The 21,463-nt window shown below is 46.8% G+C and overlaps 4 non-coding genes across 4 annotated transcripts; all 4 read left to right on the top strand.

Moving 5' to 3' along the window:
* The first annotated feature begins 4,156 nt into the window (after positions 1–4,156).
* On the top strand, positions 4,157–4,228 carry TRNAA-CGC (transfer RNA alanine (anticodon CGC)). Its single transcript has one exon. It is a non-coding gene; the product is annotated as a tRNA-Ala (tRNA).
* A 300-nt stretch (positions 4,229–4,528) lies between these two features.
* On the top strand, positions 4,529–4,600 carry TRNAA-UGC (transfer RNA alanine (anticodon UGC)). The gene has a single exon. It is a non-coding gene; the product is annotated as a tRNA-Ala (tRNA).
* A 5,257-nt stretch (positions 4,601–9,857) lies between these two features.
* On the top strand, positions 9,858–9,929 carry TRNAA-CGC (transfer RNA alanine (anticodon CGC)). The gene has a single exon. It is a non-coding gene; the product is annotated as a tRNA-Ala (tRNA).
* Positions 9,930–16,045: 6,116 nt separating this feature from the next.
* TRNAA-CGC (transfer RNA alanine (anticodon CGC)) lies at positions 16,046–16,117 on the top strand. Its single transcript has one exon. It is a non-coding gene; the product is annotated as a tRNA-Ala (tRNA).
* Positions 16,118–21,463: the final 5,346 nt, after the last annotated feature.

Here is a 21,463-nt window from a genome sequence, read left to right as displayed (position 1 = left end):
CCTACGGCTGGCCACTGACCACGACCTAGACGCTCTAGCTGTCCAGGAGACAAAGGTTGACGGAGATGACGAGACCGGGAGCAAGGTGCGGCATTTCACGGCTAGATATTATGCGGTCGTGAGCCACGCGGTAGGGACGTCCGCCGGTTGTGTTCTATTTGTTAAGAAGTTGCCTGGCCTTGTTAAAAATGGTTTTTCATGTCAAGCCGGAAGGATTGTTTTTTGTGATTTTGGTATTCGTGATCTTGAATTCAGAGTCATGTGCATATATGCGCCGAATGCTGTGGAAGAACGCGCTTCATTTTTTGCGAACCTTTTTCAGTATATTAGCACTGATAAGTGCATGGTTTTGTTGGGGGATTTCAATTGTGTTTTGAGGGTTCGGGATAGAGTCAATAATGCTGGTATTCGCGATAAAAGCAGTAGTGTGTTGACTAAGCTAAGTAGTGATAATGAACTGGACGATGTCTGTGAGTGCCTGGAGGGGGAGCGGGAAGTCATGTACACACGATTCCAAGGTAGTAGTCATGCGCGGTTAGACCGCATACACGTATCGCAAGACATAATTCCAAAGTGCCATAGTTATTCGGTGGCACCAGTATCGTTTTCAGATCACTGCATTGTGAAATGTCATATAGGGACGGAGAGGAAGAAACAAGATTTTAATTGGGAACTATGGAAAATGAATGCCTTGCTACTAAAAGACGAGCCATTTGTAGAGGCAGTACGTGAGGCCGTCAGGAAAGTAAGTGAAGAAAACAGTGCAACAATAGCAGAGAAATGGGAATACTTCAAACAAAACGTAAAAATGAAAGCTTTAGAAAGATCGAGCTGTTTAAAGTTTGAGAAGGAAATGAAAGAAAGGGGCTTGCGAAAGACACTTAGCCAGCTGATAGCGCTTGAGTGCGAAGAGCCAGGGGCGTATAAACAAGATGTGCGAACCATTAAAGAAAAAAAATCGAACAGCTTGACAAAGAACGGTATCAAGGTGCAATTGTGCGCGCAAGAGCAAATGCATTAGTAGCTGGGGAGACGCCCACTAAAAAGGTGCTTGGACTTGAAAAAGCGCAAGGTCGAAGTAATCACGTCGATAAGATTCTATAGAATGGCACGATTGCCGACGACAATAAGAGTATAGGCCAAGCGTTTTTAGAGTATTACCAGTCCCTCTTTGCGTTTCAAGAAGCGAATGTAGACGAGCTCAAAAAGGTCTTCCTCGGTCGCATGCCGCGATTGAGTGACGACACAAAAGAACGATTAGAAGAGAAAATAACAGAAAGCGAAGTTGAAAAGGCAATTGATGATTTGAATCAAGGCAAATCACCTGTACCTGACGGGCTGGACGCTTGTTTATATAAAGCTTTCAAGGAGGAACTGTCACCGTTGCTAACACAGCTGTTTAATGATGCGTATGACAATAAAGCTTTGCCACCTTCTTTTGGCAAAGCGCATACCATACTCCTCCCTAAGAGTGATCAAGTGGAGAAACTTAGGCTAGCGACATCTTACAGGCTGATATCTTTAACCAATGTAGATTATAAAATTTTCATGAAGATTTCGGCAGCCAGACTTCAAAGTGTAATAAAAGAAATTGTCGCAGATCACCAAACGTGTGGGATCAAAGGAAGGTCGATTTTTTTGAATATTCACACGATGCGGTGCGTGCTCGAGTGCTGCTACGTCACCTTGGGCGGAGTCGCAGTGCTTCAGCTCGACCTCGAGAAAGCCTTTGATTGTGTCTCGCATGTTATTTTGTTTGCCATTTTGGATCACGTTATTATTGGTTCCATCATCGCTGAGGGAGTGGCGTTGGCGTACTAGAACTGCAGAACACGATTAATTGTGAATAAATCATTGGGGGCCGCCATTAACGTCATGACTTCTGTGCGTCAGGGCTGCCCCCTCAGTCCTCTTTTGTATGGAATTTACATAGAAACTATGTGTTTGGCCATAAATCAAAATAATCAAATGCGCGGTTATAGCTTGGCAGACACAGAAGTCAAGCTCTTGGCATATGCAGATGACATCGCAGTGTGTTGTACAAGCAAACAAAGTGTAACGGAAACGATAAGCGTAGTGAAAAGTTTTTGTGGTGTGACGGGCAGTAGAGTGAACTGGGGGAAGTCCCTCGGGTTGTGGCACGGAGAGTGGCCTTCAGCACCGGACAATTTTGCAAATGTGAACTGGATGAAAACCCTGACCAAGTACCTAGGTGTTCCCATGGACAGTTACAAAAATAACGACGAATACTGGATGAACCAAGCAATAGAAACTAGAGAAAAAGCAGAAAGGTGGAAAGGCATCAACATGTTCATTTTCGCTAAGGCAACTGTGTGTAACATGTTTTTTATTACGAAGTTGTGGTGTGTCATGCAGACGTTGTACTGTTCAAGGGTAAACGTGCAAAAGCTACACAGAGTGTTCGCGGTTTTTATCTGGGGCTCTACCTGGGAAAGGTGTAGCCGAACAAATCTGTTCAGGCACGTGAAGGAAGGGGGGCTGGGCTTGGCGCATCTTTTTGTTCGACAGCTTGTCAACCGCTTTTTGTTTTTTCGCGATGTGCGCGATCCTTTTTTGCGCACCGTATGTCAGCTCAGGTTGAGCGACGCATTGCCTGCGTATGTTGTTACTACGGCAAGCATGACCGGAACACTTCGTGGTTATTTTAAGGAAGTGGCCGACAGTGTGCGTTTCCTTTCAGCTCGTTTTTCAAGCGATTATCTGTGTCACGTGAAAAGGAAAACACTGTATATGATGTGTGCGACATTGTGTTCCCAGTGCCGTTATACAAAGCCATATACAGTGGAGGGCCAGGACAGGACGTCCTTACATGAGTGAAGCGTATGCAGGTGCCACCAGGGGTAAAAACGTTCTTTTTTAAGCTCCACACGGGAACGCTCTCTCTAAAAAACATTTGTGGAAGAACGAGGCTGTTTTGTGCCGTGGGGATCACACTGCTTGATCTGCAAGAAGCCGGAGAACATAGATCATGTTTTCTTGCATTGCTGGGTGGCGGTTTTCTTATGGGACGTGTTAAAGTGAGCGCTGAAGAAGGTGTTACCGCTGGACCCCCAAGGGATCAGGTATCTGCCAATTAAAGATGAAGACGGAGTGCCGTATGATTTTATTATGTTGAATGCTCTCCACTGCATATGGTGGGCGCGCATGGCCGGGTACCACTGTGACGCCGACGCTCGGCCAGCGCGTATATATTTCAGAGATCGTATGTCCCTATTAGTTGAACTGCAGAAAATGCAAGAGTGTGTACCGGATTGGCTGTCGAGGCTCGAAGCTCTGACAGTCATGAAGGAATTTTAATTTGCCAACGTCAGTCCTATGCGGATGGACAGCTTCGTTGCGCTTTTTTTTCCTTCTTTTTCCCTTTGCCAGAGGCTTGCATTGGCGTCATGAATGTGAAACTGAATTGTGCGATGTTATATTGACAACCGCTAATAAATAAAAAAACATTGTATTTCCAGTGGCATTGTACAGAGCGCTATACAGTGGAAGATCAGGACAGGATGTCCTTAAACGAGTGAAAAGTATTGAGGTGCCTACTGGGGTAAAGACATTCTTTTTTAAACTACACACAGGAACACTCTCAGTGAAGACATTCATGGAAGCACGTGGCTTCCTTGTACCCTGGGGATCGCACTGCATCATTTGCAAGCAACCTGAAACAGTAGACCATGTCGTTTTGCATTGCTGGGCCGGAGTGTTCTTCTGGGATGTCCTACAAAGAACAATGAAGAAGGAGTTACCGTTAAATCCGCATGATATCAGGTACTTAGCGGTAACGAATGACGACGGGGTTCCCTTCGACCTAATAATGCTCAAGGGCGTTCACAGTTCATGGCGTGCAAGGATGTCTGGGTACTACTGCGACCCGGACGCTAGGCCTGCGCGTACGTATTTCCGCGAAAGCATGCCTCGTTTCATTGAAATAAAGAAAATACAAGAATGTGTACCGGAATGGCTGTCCAGGACAGAACTTCTCACAGCACTGCAAGAACTTTAATTAGACAACACCAGTCCTTATGGGACTGATGGCATGTATGTTCTTTCAAAATGTTTTGTAGTTGTTAGTTGCGTATTGTGATATTGTTCTGTATAATGTGCTCTGTACAATGTCGAAGACCGGCAATACCTTAAAAAAAGGGGTGTAACTCAGTGGTAGAGCGCTCGCTTCGCATGTGAGAAGTCCCGGGTTCAAACCCCGGCACCTCCAGTGTGGTGTATAATGAGGCTTTTTATCACTTCGCAACGCTTAGTAAGCAATTCAACTATTTAAAAAAAACGATACTACGTCAATTCCACATGAACAAGCAATACTTGCATTTCTCGCGCTGGCTTCCACGCCTCCACGTCGCCACAAGCGCAGTTTCTTTCACGACAACGCTTAGGATGACTGCAGGTTACATCAGGTGTGTAGCAACAAGCCTGATTGAAAGGAAGCTTTTTCCCTTTGTAGTGGCTGCTGGATGTGAAGAACAATAAATTGTCCACACAAGACTCCGTTTATTGTTCCGGGGATGTAGCTCAGTGGTAGAGCGCTCGCTTTGCATGTGAGAAGTCCCGGGTTCAAACACCGGCACCTCCAGTGTGGTGTATAATTGAATTTTTTATCACTCTATTTCGCAACACTTAGTAAGCAATTAAACTATTTAAAAGAACGATACTACGTCAATTCCACTTAAACAAGCAATACTTGCATTTCTCGCGCTGGCATCGACGCCTCCACGTCGCCACAAGCACCGTTTCTTTGACGACAACGCTCAGGATGACTGCAGGTTACATCAGGTGTGTAGCAACAAGCCTGACCGAAAAGAAGCTTTTTCCACTTTCTAGTGGCTGCTGGATGCGAACAACAATAAATGGTCCACACAAGACTCCGTTTATTGTTCCGGGGGTGTAGCTCAGTGGATTCCACTTCCGGCCACCGAGCGTGACGGACGTGTAAATCATGGGCTCCGTAGGAGCGGCTTCAGCGGCCCAGATGGGCCGCGGTAACAGGATTTCTGCCTCGGACGACGAGTATCAAGTTGTTTTCCCTAGTCTGCCAACAGGGCGTTTTGTTTGGATACCGTTTTTCTACACTGTGATATCAGGGCCCGCCCATACCAGGTGGAAGATTTTCGCGATGCGCTCGCTCAGTTATCGCTCCGGCCGGAAGTGGCTGCTCTCGGGGCCTACCGTATGAGCCATGTATGGGCCGTGACCTTCAAGGACAGCGACGCAGTGAAAAAGATTGTCAGCGTTGGAGAGCTGCAGGTCAAAAAGGGCCGGTGTCTCGTCATCGACCCCGCCAACCAGGACGTACGCATGAAAGTGCATTGGCTGCTGCCCAGCGTTCCTGACGAGGACGTACGTCTTGCCTTCGCGCCGTATGGAAAGGTCACCGACGTAGTTCGCGAGCGCTGGCGGGTTCACGGCGTGGCTGATAAGAACTCAACAACAAGGCTGGTTACGCTGAAGTTGAAGCCGGGCGTAAAGCTCGACGACCTTCCGCATCAGGTGAGCGTCGCCGGGGAACTGGCTCTCGTGGTTGTGCTGGGCAGGGCTCCTCTCTGCCTACGCCGCCGCGGCACGGGCCACATCCGTCGCGAGTGCCGTATTCCACGGTGTGGTGCCTGCCGACGTTTCGGTCATGAAGACAGTCAGTGCGAGCGCACGTACGCTAGCGTGACCGGACCTGTGGGCAACGAGGACAACTCTGCCCTGTTCATGGACGAGGCGGACATGGAAGACACGTCGTCCGCGGCGGGTGAAGCAGCTGACGTCGTGGCAAAGCCGGTGGTACGTCTTGAACAGGAGGAGAAACAAGTCGCTCAGGCTATTGCCACAGGACACCAACAAGCGAATGCAGAGGGCACCGCGGCCATGCCGAATGCTGAAGAGAAGATCCCACCTGAGACGGAGGTGACCTGCCTCGTCGAACCTGAAGGCATGGACACCCTCACCGGCCCAACTAGCCAAACGACGGGGAAACGGCCCTACAACCAGACCGTTAGCCGGACGGCGAAACAGGATGGCAGCGGCGGAGACGAGCCACCGCCCAAAGCGCCTGGTATAAGGAGGTCGACCTTGAAACTACGGCCGAACATTACGGTCGATCCACGGCAGGCGGGTAAACCGCCTCCGTAATTCCGTGCTGTCAAGTTCGAGTGGGGTAGGGGGGTTGGTGAGTGCAATGGCCGTCATCCTGAGCGCTAGTTTTTTAGAACCTTGCCAGGAAGGGGGGCCCAAGTTGCACTTGAGTGCCCTTTCCGGAAGGTCGAGTTGCGTCTCCTTTAGAGGCATTAGACGTGGTTACCGGCGCACCTTTATGAGCACTCATCCTTGTGTAACTGTGATGGGCACTATTATACCGTGTAGCCATGGCGGTTAATATTGAAGGAACGCTACGTGTAGCCACGTTAAATGTAAGAGGGCTCAGTGCAAGAAGGCGGCAATGTCAGCTAAGTCGTCTCCTCTTGGATAATGACTTGCATATAGTGGGAATCCAAGAAACGAAAATTGAGAGCCAAGAGGTAACAGACATAATGGTGTCCAATTTTCGTGCTCACTTTGATGTATGCGTTTGTCACGCTTTTGGTGGATCAGGCGGCTGCGCTATATTCCTACGAAATAATTTTGGCATTTCTGTGCAATCAGTGTTTTCGTGTGAAACGGGGCGTCTCTTAGTGGCTGATTTTTCTTTTCGTGATGTGCATTATCGTGCTATTTGTATCTATGCGCCGAATGTTGAAACGGATCGTCGATCTTTCTTTGAGCGTCTTGAAGCGTACGTAAACTATTCCAAGGTCGTAATAGTGCTGGGAGATTTTAACTGTGTTTGCTATACTGAAGACCGAGCAAAATGTTCACGCGTTTGTGATAAGAGTGCCGAATTTCTCAACGCAGTGGTGCATGATTATGACCTGGAAGATGTGGGTAGTGTTTTTGCCAGCGGTACTCGCCCGCGATTTACCCACTTCCAGCGTGATAGGCACGCTCGATTAGATAGATTATACGTGTCAGCCGAATTAGTGCCCTTATGTTGTGAATAAGATGTGCAAGCTGTAGCATACAGCGATCACTGTTTGGTAACTGGCACGTTCGGGAAAAGACAAAGCAAACACACCTTTAACTGGGATCTTTGGAAAATGAATGCGCACTTGTTACATGACGATGTTTTTGTCGATGCTGTAGTGAAGGAACTAGAGAACCTGACTTCAGCCAAGCCAGTAAGCTTTGCCATTCAATGGGAAGAATTGAAACAGAGAGTCAAAATGTTGGCCATTCAAAGAAGCAGTGTCATTAGACACAAGCAGAAACAAATCTTCGCCAGCAACTACAATTTTTTATCAGCATGGAAAGTCTCGAGCCTGGTGTGTATGTTGACGAATTAAAGAAAGTGAAAACTGAACTAGAAAGGATAGATACAGAAAAATATAAAGCAGCACTTGTGAGATCAAGGTCTGAGAAGTTGTGGGCGGGAGAAATTCCAACGAAACGAGCCTCATCAGAGGAGAAAAGGTACGCATGCCGGAAGGAAATCCGCCAGCTAGCTAAAAGCAATCACGTTACGCGCGACAAAAATGACATTAAACAAGGGATTGCCGATCACTTTAAACCAATATTAGGTCACCCGCGGGACCTTAAAGATAGCTACGAAAAAAAAAAATTCTCTCATTGATACCAAAGCTCGATGAAGAAGTTAGGACACGTCTGGAACTACCAATAAGCCTGAGTGAGATAGAGTGCACACTAGATGAGTTGTCCATCGGTAAAGCATCTGGGCCCGATGGCTTGGGAGCCACTTTCTATAAAACCTTCAAGTCTGCATTGGCCCGCGTTCTTCACGAAGTTATATGTGAAGCGTTTGAGCGAAAAAGATTGCCCTTGTCTTTCACAACCTTATATATCGTGCTAATTCCGAAGAGTGATGATGAGGAAAAACTTTTGTTGCCAGGGTCATATCGCCCGATAACTCTAGCCAACGTCGACTATAAAATATTCACGAAAGCTTTGGCCAAACGACTGCAAAGTGTAATTAAAACATTGGTAGGGCCGCACCAGACTTGTGGCATTAAAGGCCGCAGTATCACAACAAATGTACACGTGGCTCGAAGTGTGCTTGAGTGTTGCGACGCGATTGGCGACCACGTCGCGATGATACAGATCGATTTGGCAAAGGCTTTCGACCTCGTCTCGCACAAGGCTTTGTTCTGCATACTGGAACATGCGAATGTTGGCAACGTCATAACGGAAGGCGTCATGATGGCGTACAGAGAATGCTCAACGCGCATTATTGTTAATGGGGAGCTCACCGATAGCTTTCGCGTGCGCTCGTCTGTGCGGCAAGGATGCCCGCTGTCGCCCCTCCTATTTGCTGCTTATCTCGAACCACTCTGTTTGGCGATCAGAAATAACGAGCGCATAGCAGGCTATCGGCTGCAGGCAGCACACGTAAAAATCTTGGAATATGCCGACGATATCGCGATTTTCTTCACAAACAAAGCGAGCATTAAGGAGGCCACGACTGTCGTTGAAAAGTTGTGCGATTCAACTGGAGCCCAGATAAACTGGGATAAGAGTTACGGCTTCTGGCATGGTAGTTGGAAAGACACGCCGGAGGCCCTTTATCGATTGAAGTGGTCGTCGCTGCCAACGCAGTACTTGGGTGTGCCCCTCGGAAGTTACCGTGAACCTGAATCGTACTGGCTCGATCAAGCTTCGAAAGCAAAGGAAAAGGCTCACGGGTGGAGAGGAAAGCAATTGTCAATGTTTTCTAGAGCCACTGTCTGCAACCTCTTTTTAGTATCTAAGATATGGTACGTTATGAATGTGTTGTGCGCTGCGAGGGTAAGCGTACAAAAAATTCACCGCGTTTTCGCTACATTTATTTGGGCGTCTACCTGGGAGAGGATGAGTCGAACGAACTTGTTCTTCCCTGTCAAGAAAGGTGGGCTTGGTCTAGCTCATTTGTTTCTGCGACAAGTCGTGTCACGTTTTGTGTTTTTACGGGATCAAAACGATCCGTTTCTCCGAACAGTGATACAGGTACGGCTGTGTAGACAAATTCCAGGATTCATTGTTTCGACTGTTCACAACATGCCAGGAGCTGTGACTGGTTACCTGCGTGAAGTGGTATGGTCATACAGGATGTTGAATGTACGTTTTTCATAGCAATACCTGTCAACCGTTACAAGGAAAAAACTATACAAAGATCTCGTGGACACGATGTTCCCTGCACCTTTGTACCGTCTTCCACACCGTGGAGGCCCAGGACAAAATGTCCTAAAGAGAGTGAAAAAAATGCCAATACGGCCATCAGCTAAATCTTTCTTCTTCAAATTACACTCAAACACACTTCCCGTTAAGACCTGGCTACATGAAAAGGGTATATTCATCCCCTGGACCACCGACTGCTTATTATGCAAAAAACCGGAAACAATAGAACATGCATTCCTAGACTGCTGGGACGCCATCTTTCACAGGGATGTTCTGCAGAGAACATTGAAAAAACACTTACCCCTAGACCCATATGGAATACGCTTCTTACCGATTGATAACATCGAGGATGTCCCGTATGACCTTATTATGGTCCTGAGCCTCCACGCAATGTGGAAAACGAGACTGCAATTCCAAAACGGAGACATTGTTGTTCGACCGGCTCGGGAAAATTTCATTGAGAGTGTCGTGTGTGTGAGAGATGGTTTCAAAGCGCTGCCTGATCCACCGCAATGGATCTCTGTATTTGATGAATTAGCGATGTTGCAAAGATTTTAGTACCGTGTTGACCAAAGTGCGGCTCACACGTTTTATCCTTTGTAAACCATGATTTAGAACGTCGAAGTCGGCAAAAAAAAAACGGGGGTGTAGCTCAGTGGTAGAGCGCTCGCTTCGCATGTGAGAAGTCCCGGGTTCAAACCCCGGCACCTTCAGTGTGCTGTAAAATTCATTTTTTATCACTTTATTTCGCACCACTTAGTAAGCAATTCAACTATTTGAAAGAACGATACTAGGTCAATTCCACATGAACAAGCAATACTTGCATTTCTCGCGCTGGCTTCCACACTTCCACGTCGCCACAAGCGCCGTTTCTTTCACGACAACGCTCAGGATGACTGCAGGCACATCAGGTGTGCAGCAAGAAGCCTGATCGAAAGGAAGCTTTTTCCACTTTCTAGTGGCTGCTGGATGTGAAGAACAATAAATCGTCCACACAAGACTCCGTTTATTGTTCCGGGGGTGTAGCTCAGTGGAGTTGACTTCAGGCCACCGTAGTGTACGGACGTGGCTGATATGAGCTCCATCGGAGCGGATGTAGCGGCCCACCATAGCCTCGGTACCAGGAACGAAATGTCGCAGGACTATGCACTCATTTTGCCCCCACTGCCAACTGGGTACGTTGTTCAAAATACCGTTTTTCTACATGCTGATGTAAAAGGTAGGCCATATCGCGCAGAAGATTTTCGTGAGCCACTGTTTGAACGTGTTCCGCCCACCGAGGTTCTTGCGCTCGGCGCATATCAAATGAATCATGTGTGGGCGGTTACCTGCAAGACTGCTGAAGGCGCCAAGAAGTTTTTGGCCGAACCGGAATTGACGGTCAAGGGTCGGAGATGCATCGTAATTGATCCAAGTCACCGCGACGTCCGTCTGAAGCTTCACTGGCTGCTCTGCCATGTACGCGAAGGAGACGTGCGAAACGCCCTGAATCCCTACGGAACCGTCTTGGAAATAGGAGTGGATAAATGGCGCCTTGACGGCTATAGCCAACAGAGCACCATGACACGCACAGTTGTGGTGCGACTGAAGGCTGACGTTACATTGGATGATATACCACATCAGCTGCGCGTCGGAGGTGAGCTAGCCCTTGTAGCGCCCGGAAGAGCACCAAGGTGCTTGCGCTGCCAACAGATTGGTCACATAAAGGACTGCCGCGTGCCGCGGTGCAACGTCTGCAAACGCTTTGGACACGCCGTAGAAAACTGCTCGAGGACGTATGCGGCAGCTGCCATGGCCACGTAGAGCACGGAGAAATCCGAGCTCACCATGGACGAAGGGGAAGCAGAAGAATGTCTGCATTCTGCAACAACATCAGGAGTACAAGGCACCAGCACCAAAGGAAGTAAGCAATCGGAAAACACTACCGCGGAAAATTTGATAGCCACTGTACAGGTAGAAATTACAGCAGACGCAAAAGCCAAGATACAGGGCTCCGAAATCATCGAGGTTGGTGCCAACAACACAAGTGGAAATAAAGAGACAATGGGAGTTCACCACAAGAGTGACGAAGTGGACGCAATGGATTGCCGTGAAGCAGAAGATAGCAGTGCGCTGGGAAAGAGACCACGAGACGACGCCGGTGCAGAGACAAAGGAGGCCAACAGGAGTGAACCACCGACGAAAGCGTTCACCTGTCGCCGGCTGCGGCCCACCCCAAAGCCAAACGTTACGGAGGGGGAGAAGATGGCGGCTAAGCCGCCCACTTGACAGCACGGCTAACGCACCGAGGTTGTACCCCAATATCGGGGAACAGACTGTTTGGTGAGCGCATCCTTTTTTAAAAATAAAGATGGCTGTTAGACTTGAGAGAGCAGTTCGTTTCGCCACTCTAAATGTGCGCGGGCTTTCGTCTAGAAGACGCCAATACCAATTAAGTAGGCTATTTGCGGAACATGATTTAGACGTGATCGCCGTGCAAGAAACAAAAGTACACAGGGAGGACGAAACTGATGGAATGGTTGCGCATTTCAGCACAACGTATAATGTTTGTGTGTCACATGCCGATGGCTTATCGGGAGGGTGTGCAATTTTTATAAAATGATCGATGGGTGCAGTTGAGACAAGTATAAGAAGCAGTGAGAGCGGACGCTTCGTAGTTTGTGATTTTTCGTTAATGAATTTTGAATGGCGCGTGATTTGCTTGTACGCCCCAAATCGTGACAACGAAAGGAAAGCATTCTTTGAAGAGATTGGTGGTTTCCTTGATTGTAGTAAATATGTGATAATAATTGGTGACTTCAACTGTGTGTGCGCGATTGAGGACCGCTCTAAACGTGTAAATTTGCGCGATCAAAGCGCACTGTTGTTGACGGAATTGATTGCAGAGAATGGACTAGAAGATGTGGCCGTCTGCATGTCTAATGGCGGGGTTGAGTTCACACATTTTCAGGGACAAAGTCACGCGCGTTTGCATAGAGCCTACATCCCACTTGACCTTGTGATGAGTTGTGACGAATACGTTGTTATACCAGTGTTTTTTAGCGACCACTGTTTGGTAAAATTCACGCTTGGGACAAAGGAAAAAATGCCTAAGTTCAACTGGCGCCTCTGGAAATTAAACAATAGCATTATGAAAGATAAAATTTTTTCTAAAAAAGTAAGTGAAGCGTTGACAATGCTGTATGAACTTGGATAAGATGACTGGGAAACGAGGTGGGAAGTTTTTAAACAAGATGTTAAATTGAGTGCTATAGAACGTACGACTATCCTTAATTTTGAGTAGAAACAAGACGAGAAGAAATTGCCGTCGCAACTGCAAGCACTATTAAAGGAAGAGAGTGTGAAACCGGGCTCGTTCACTGAAGAAATCAAAAATACCAAAAACAAACTGGAACTTTTAGATAAAGAAAAGTACAGAGGTGCTATTGTTAGGGCAAGAACAGAAAAGCTTTGGATGGGCGAAACACCGACAAAGCGGGCACTAAGTGATGAAAAGCAATATGCACGAAGAAAAGAAGTTAAGGAAATAATGTACAATGGCAGACTGACGAAAGAAAAAAGTCAGATAATGAACGCGTTTCTTGAACACTATCGCGATTTGCTTGGAAAACGTATTCCGATGGCGAGTGGATTTAGTGAATAATAATATATGGGGTTTTACGTGCCAAAACCACTTTCTGATTATGAGGCACGCCGTAGTGGGGGGACTCCGGAAATTTTGACCACCTGGGGTTCTTTTACGTGCACCTAAATCTAAGTACACGGGTGTTTTCGCATTTCGCCCCCATCGAAATGCGGCCGCCGTGGCCGGGATTCGATCCCGCGACCTCGTGCTCAGCAGCCCAACACCATAGCCACTGAGCAACCGCGGCGGGTTGGATTTAGTGAAGATTTCCTTTCTTTAGTGCCCAAGCTTGACGACGAAACTAAAAAAAGTTTGGAGGCCCCTATCAGTATACAGCAGATAAAAAAAGCTATCGATGACTTAAGCACTGAAAAGACACCTGGCCCAGATGGAATCGGAGCAGAATTCTATAAAATGTTTAAAGAAGAGATTGCCAGCGCGCTGTTCGAAGTTATCGAAGAGGGGTATAAAAAGAAGAAGCTACCACGGTCTTTCACTGAAGCGCACACTGTTTTAATCCCCAAATCAGACGATGACATCAAACTTCAGTCTGTGACGTCATATCGCCCCATTAGCCTCTTGAATACCGATTACAAAATTTTCATGAAGGTGTTCGCCAAAAGAATGCAGAATGTCGTTCAAAACATTGTAGGACCGCACCAGACATGTGGCATAAAAGGTCGTAGTATTACGACAAATATACATGTAGTAAGAAGTGTCTTAGAGATTTGCGATGATTTTAGAGACCGAATAGCAATGATGCAATTAGACTTACAAAAAGCTTTTGACCGTGTCTCCCATGAAGTGTTGTTCAACATGTTAGAACATGTGCAAGTTGGAACTGTGTTTCTTGATGGATTAAAGATGGCGTACTCGCAGTATGTAACACGCCTGGTAGTTAATAGGACGCTGAGTGAAGAAATTGACATACTCAGTTCTATCAGACAAGGATGCCCGGCCTCAGCCTTACTTTTTGCCATGTGCCTAGAACCCTTTTGCTTATCAATTATCCAAAATTCAAACGTGCACGGGTTTAGATTACAGAGTACTGAAGTAAAGATTCTTGCACATGCTGACGATGTGGCCGTACCCTGTCAAGATAGGCATAGCATACGTGAAGTTGTTTATGCAGCCAAACAATTTTGTTCCATGACAGGTAGCATGATTAACTGGGATAAAACATCTGCGTTTTGGTATGGTGATTGGGATATGAAGCCTGATGTATACGTAAATGAGAAATGGGAAACCCGCCCACTGAAGTACCTAGGGGTGCCACTCGAGGTTTATCGTGACAACAACGAGTACTGGAAGGACGAAGCAGAAACAATCAGGCAAAAAACAAAGGCCTGGGGTGGGCGGGAGCTCTCTATTTTTGCACGGGCGTGTGTATGCAACCTGTTTTTAATAGCCAAAATATGGTATGTGTTCCAAGTCCTTTGTATGTCGCGGGTGAATGTGCAGAAATTTCACAGGATTTTCGCCGTGTTTGTGTGGAGATCGACCTGGGAACGAACAAGTCGCTCAAATTTATTCTTACCGGCCCGAAACGGTGGATTGGGTTTGTGTCATTTATTTATTAGGCAAGTTGTGTCTCGTTTTATTTTTCTCCGCCACCAAAGAAATGGCTTTTTACAAACTGTAATAAAATTCAGGCTGTGTTCACACGTTCCAGAATTTGTTGTGTCATCGAATAACAATATGTACCATTCAATGACTGGATTCTTGCGTCAAGTAGTGCAGTCTTTTCAATTTCTGAAAGTGCGCTTTTCACTAGAGTATTTCTCCTCTGTAAAACGGAAAACACTTTACAAAGACCTTGTCGACTGTTTGTTGCCAACACCGCGGTACAGAACCTTATTCAATGTCGTACCCGGACAGGACGTGCTAAGAAGGGTTAAAAAGATGAACGTAAAACCGGGAACAAAAACATTTTTATTTAAACTTCATTCTGGGACGCTCCCAGTAAAGCAATGGTTAGCTGATAAGGGACTCTACGTTCTATGGACGACAAACTGTCTACTTTGTAAGACGCCCGAAACGGTAGAACACGTATTTCTTTACTGCTGGCACGCCGTATTCCATTGGGACATTCTGCAGCGCACATTGAAAAAAGGACCTACCCATCACGAGTTATGGCATTCGTTTTCTGAGTGTGGACAATGAAGACGGCATCCCGTACGACATGTTCATGCTGATAGCACTTCACAGCATCTGGCAGACTAGAATGGCGGTCCGCAATGCCGACCTTCACGCACGTCCTGTCAGGGAAAATTTCATTGTAAACGTGGATTATATACGTGAACTGTATAAAGCGCAACCAGAGCCTTCTGACTGGCTACCTCTCTTGGACGAATTGTGTAAGTTGAAGAAATTTTAATGTGAGCACACTGGATCAAGACTTGGTCCAAGTGTTTCCTTTTATCATTCATGTTTCTCTGTTTCCTCCACCTGTAAAAGAAAACAGGCAATAAAGAAAAAAAAAGCGGGGGTGTAGTTCAGTGGTAGAGCGCTCGCTTGGCATGTGAGCAGTCCCGGGTTCAAACCGTGGCACCTCCAGTGCGATGTATAATTATTATTTTTATCACTTTATTTCGCAACACGTAGTAAGCAATTCAATTGTTTCAAAATAAGATACTACGTCAACTCCACATAAACAAGCAATGCATTTCTCCCGCCGGCTTCCACGCCTCAGTGAGCGGCGTTTCTTTAACGATGACGCTTAGTATGACTGCAGGCACATCAGGTGGGTAGCAACAAACCTGATCGAAAGGAAGCTTTTTCCACTTTTGTCTGCTCGCTATGAAGAACAATAAATCGTCCACACGTGGCTCCGTTTATTAATCCGGGGATGTAGCTCAGTAGTAGAGCGCTCGCTTCGCATGTGAGAAGTCCCGGGTTCAAACCCAGGCACCTCCAGTGTGATGTATAATTCATATTTTTATCACGTTATTTCGCAACACGTAGTAAGCACTTCAATTGTTTTAAAAAACGATACTACGTCAACTCCACATAAACAAGTAATGCCTTTCTCCCGCCGGCTTCCACGCCTCAGTGAGCGGCGTTTCTTTAACGATGACGCTTAGGATGACTGCAGGCACATCAGGTGTGTAGCAACAAACCTGATCGAAAGGAAGCTTTTTCCATTTTTGTCTGCTCGCTATGAAGAACAATAAATCGGCCACACGTGGCTCCGTTTATTAATCCGGGGGTGTAGCTCAGTGGTAGAGCGCTCGCTTCGCATGTGAGAAGTCCCGGGTTCAAACCCCGGCACCTCCAGTGTGATGTATAATTCATATTTTTATCACTTTATTTCGCAACACGTAGTAAGCACTTCAATTGTTTTAAAAAACGATACTACGTCAACTCCACATAAAGAAGTAATGCCTTTCTCCCGCCGGCTTCCACGCCTCAGTGAGCGGCGTTTCTTTAACGATGACGCTTAGGATGACTGCAGGCACATCAGTTGTGTAGCAACAAACCTGATCAAAAGGAAGCTTTTTCCACTTTTGTCTGCTGGCTATGAAGAACAATAAATCGTCCACACGTGTCTCCGTTTATTAATCCGGAGGTGTAGCTCAGTCATTCTACTTCCGGCTACCGTTCGGTGCGGTCGCAGAATGCCTTGGTCCGTTGGGGCGGTGTTTGCGGCTCAGACGAGCCGCGGTAACAGGAATGCTGCTATGGATAGCCAGGACTACCAAGTTATTTTGCCGCCTCTGCCTACAGGACCATGCGTGGCCAACACGCTTTTTCTTCACGGAGACGTATAATAATAATAATATATGGGGTTTTACGTGCCAAAACCACTTTCTGATTATGAGGCACGCCGTAGTGGGGGACTCCGGAAATTTTGACCACCTGGGGTTCTTTAACGTGCACCTAAATCTAAGTACACGGGTGTTTTCGCATTTCGCCCCCATCGAAATGCGGCCGCCGTGGCCGGGATTCGATCCCGCGACCTCGTGCTCAGCAGCCTAACACCATAGCCACTGAGCAACCGCGGCGGGTAAACGGAGACGTATAGGCAAGGCCCTACCGAGTCGAAGATTTTCGAGACACGCTGGTGCGTCTGGGTCTGCTTCCCGAGGTTGACGCCTTGGGGGCTTTCCAGATGAACCACGTGTGGACGGTTACTTTCAGAAGCCCAGATGCTATGAAGAAAATGCTGGCCCTCGGAGACATTAGGGTTAAGGAGCGTCGCTGCCTGGTGGTTAACCCAGCCAGCCAGGATGTGCGGCTTAAGCTCTACTGGCTCCTTCACAACGTGCAAGATGAGGACGTCCGCACCGCTCTCACGCCTTTTGAGAAAGTTACGGAGGTCTTCAAGGAACGCTGGCGCGTGCAAGGCATCACCGATAAAGGTTCGTCAACCCGCATCGTATCGATGAAGCTGAAACCAGGAATTATTATAGACGACCTCCCGCATCAACTTCGGGTCGCCGGCATCATGACACTGCTGGTTGCGCCTGGGCGTGCCCCGCTCTGCCTGAGGTGTAACCGCACAGGTCATATCAGGCGAGAGTGTCGCGTACCACGCTGTGCTTTGTGTCGGCGCTTCGGGCACGACGAAAGCTCGTGCGTGCGAACGTACGCGAATGTGGCGGGACCATCCAAAAGTGATGAAGTCATCCAGGAGCACACAATGGAAGCATTCGATGCTGAAGAGACGGCTGGAAAAGGTGGCGTGGTGCAACGTCCTGACCCAAAGGAAGACACCCGTGAACCACCGAAGAAAGCGGACACCAAAGAATTAGAGGAGAAGCCTGCTCGAGCTAAAGAAAAAGAGCACCACGCAGAAAATGACAAGAACAAGACAAGGAACGAGCCTGCGGAATCGCCCGGACACTCTCCGAGTCTCATGGACACGACGGAGCCCCGGGAGTGGGCCCGGTAAAACGTCCACTCGAAGCTAACGAGAAAAGGGGTGAAGGATCAAGTGGTTCAAGCCACGAGGAACCACTTGCGAAACCACCGAGTGGCCGTCGGTCGAGCTTCAAGCCGACGCCTAATATCCCAACTGGCAGGAAAGGGCCAGCGTCGGGACCGACGTGAGCCCCCAGCAAGTGTTCGCAGTATGTGTGAGTACTGAGGTGGGGGAGGGGAAGATATAAAGACTGTCGTTGCATTCGAACGAAGTCAGTGTCAGTAGTCTGTTTAAGAAGGACTTTAGTCTCACGCGCCTCCTCACATTACCATGAAAATACTTCTAGACACAGCCTTACGATTTGGTACAATTAATGTTCGAGGCTTTGCAGGAAGGCGCAAGCAATATCAGCTTTGTCGCCTGCTCATGAAAAAGAATCTTGACGTAATCGGTGTACAAGAAACAAAAGTCATTAGTGAAGAAGGGACGGATCAAATGTTGCATTCATTTAGGTCACGTTTTTACGTGTGTGTTTCGTACGCATGTGGTACTTCAGGTGGTTGTGCGCTTTTTCTGAGAAGCGCTATAGGCCTCTCAGTAGAAAACGTGTTCACAGATGATAGTGGCCGGCTTATTGTTTGTGATTTATGTTTCTGTGACATTAAGTGGCGCGTCATTTGCTTGTATGCGCCTAACAAGGTGAACGACCGAAAGAATTTCTTTGAAAGTGTTGAAAACCATTTGCAGTGTGACCGAATTGTTGTGATGATGAGTGATCTCAATTGCGTCTGTAATGTAAAAGACAGAGTTGAAAGCCCACCTATTCATGATGCAAGTGCAAAGTTTTTGAACGCAGCGATAGAAAAATACAATTTAGAGGATGTTGGGGATGTGATGTCCAATGCAGGGACGCCACCATTCACTCACTATCAGCGAAATAGTCATGCCAGGTTGGATCGCGCCTACGTTACAGCGGATCTAATACCATTGTGTTTTCTATATGAAGTAAATCATGTTTCCTTCACCGATCACAGCTTAGTCAACTTTGTCGTTGGTCCGAAAAAGCCGACCGGTTTTAACTGGGAGTTGTGGAAATTTAACTTTAAGCTCTTAGAAGATGAATTATTTTTGAGGGGTGTTAATGAAAGCCTTCACGGATGGTTCGAGACAGAACACAAAAGTTATGCAGAAGCGTGGGAGAATTTCAAACAAGACGTTAAAATGTTAGCCATAGAGAGGTCTGGTGCCTTGCGCCGAGAGGAAAAGAAAAAAGAATTAGAAATGCAAAATAATTTAAATTTTTATTTAAGTGTTGAGAATGTCAGTCCCGGAAAGTATATGAAGGAAATAAAAGAAATTAAATCCCAGTTAGAACTAGTCGAAGCTGAAAGATACAAAGGGGCGGTCGTACGCGCACGCGCAGAAAAGTTATTGTGCGGCGAACAGCCGACAAAGCGCTCACTCGGGGACGAACGAGCTTATGCCTCGCGGAACGAGATAACAGCCGTAACATACGGCAGTGAGGTTGTACGAGATAACGAAACAATAAGACAGGCCTTTTATGAGAATTACTGCGATCTACTAGGGCAAGAACGCATTCGCGATGAAGGATTCGATACTGAATTCCTGTCGCTATTGCCAAGTCTTGAAAGGGAAGTAACGGAAAGGCTCGAAGAACCGATTACTTTAGAAGAAATAAAATGGGCGATCGACGCACTAAGTTCCGGAAAAACGCCAGGGCCAGACGGTCTCAGCGCTGCTTTCTACCAAGCTTTTAAACAAGACATAGCCACTGCCCTTTACAATGTAATTGCGGAAGCGTATGAGAACTGCGTGCTGCCCCCTTCTTTTCGTCAGTCACACGGTGTTGATACCGAAGTCCGAGGACCCTCATGTACTACTGTCGACAGGGGCGTACCGCCCGATATGTCTCACAAACACAGATTATAAAATATACACGAAGGTTCTTGCACGGAGACTCCAAAATGTGATACAGCAATTAGTAGGGTCGCACCAGACATGTGGCATAAGAGGACGATCCATTGTCACCAATATACATGTAGCGAGAACAATATTGGAAAGTTGCGATGCCTTCTCAGAAAAGGGTGCACTGTTGCAACTTGATCTTGAAAAAGCTTTTGATAGAGTGTCACAGGAAATCCTTTTTCTTGTTTTAAAACATGCCAAGATAGGTTCTGTTCTTTTGCAAGGTGTTAAAATGTGCTACGCTGGCGTATCTACGAAACTAATAGTTAACAAACAGCCTACGGCTATGATAGAAGTTAAGTCAGCACTCCGCCAAGGATGCGCATTATCGTCTCTACTTTTTGCATTGTACGTTGCACCATTCTGCTTAAAGGTTATTAGTAGTAATAACATAAGGGGATTTGCAACGGACTCCAGAGAAGTTAAAATCTTGGCGTATGCAGACGATATCGCCATATTCAATCGAGACAAGCAAAGCATCTCTAATGCAGTAGAAGTGGCGAACAGATTCTGCAAGGTCACTGGAAGTGCGATAAACTGGAGTAAGTCATTGGGCATCTGACATGGTAATTAGAATGATAAAATAGAATTTTTTGAAGATATGCAGTGGACCACGACCCCTGCGCGGTACCTTGGGGTACCTCTGCAACATTATCATGATACAAAAGACTATTGGCAAGAAGAACTAGAGCAAGTTAAAGTTTAAACTACAAAGTTCGGAGGTAGAAATTTATCGATTTTCGCGCGATCAACCATATGCAATGTTTTCCTTTTTGCAAAAATATGGTATGTACTGCAAGCACTGTGCATGTCAAGAATGACCATCCAAAAGATACACAGAGCATGCGCTGTTTTTATATGGGGATCCACATGGGAGAGAACGAGCCGCACTAAATTATTTCGGTCCGTGAAGTCAGGAGGCCTTGGTTTGGCGCATTTGTTTTTGAGGCAAGTTGTCTCAAGATTTCTTTTTTTTGCGAGATAAGAAGGATCCCTTCTTGCGAACAGTGTACCAACTACGTTTACGAAATGCGTTACCTCAATTTATCGTAACCTCAAGAACGGCAAATGGCGCAAGTCTCCGCAGATTTTTACGGGAGGTAGCTTGGTCCGTAGAATTCTTGCATGCTCGCTTTTCATTTGATTATCTTGCTATTGTTGGAAGAACAAAATTGTATAAGGACCTAGTTGACGTTTGTATGCCTGTTCCTTTGTACCGATCTATGTATTCACCGAGTACAGGGGCAGATGTATTGAAGCGACTGACACGGATGCCAGTGCGATCTGGAGTTAAAACTTTTTTCTTCCAATTGCATGCTGGAACTCTTCCCGTCAAACCTTGGCTACAAGAAAAAGGCCTCTTTGTCGCATGGTCGATCAACTGCAGCAGGTGTAGAAAACCAGAGACGATCGAACACATATTTTTGGACTGCTCGGAAGCACTTTTCTTGTGGGACATTCTGCAACGTACACTAAAAAAGGAGTTGCCTATCACACCGTACGGCATCCGTTTCCTTCCAATTGCCAGTGAAGGTGGTGTTCCTTATGATATGCTTATGGCGTTGATTCTACACAGCCTGTGGAAAACACGCATGGACGTCAGGCATGAAAGACTGGTTATTCGCCCAGCTAGAGAGCACTTTACTGAAAGTATTTTGTTCTTGCGCGAGGCTTGTGATGCACGACTAGATAAGCCTGAATGGGCTACCTTGTTAGATGAACTCGTCTGTCTAAAGCGGTTCTAACAATGCACGCCTGCCAAATGACGGGAG

This window comes from Dermacentor albipictus, chromosome 2, assembly GCF_038994185.2.
Source record: "Dermacentor albipictus isolate Rhodes 1998 colony chromosome 2, USDA_Dalb.pri_finalv2, whole genome shotgun sequence".
NCBI classification, from domain to species: domain Eukaryota; kingdom Metazoa; phylum Arthropoda; class Arachnida; order Ixodida; family Ixodidae; genus Dermacentor; species Dermacentor albipictus.
This window is presented reverse-complemented; position numbering and strand designations above follow the sequence as displayed.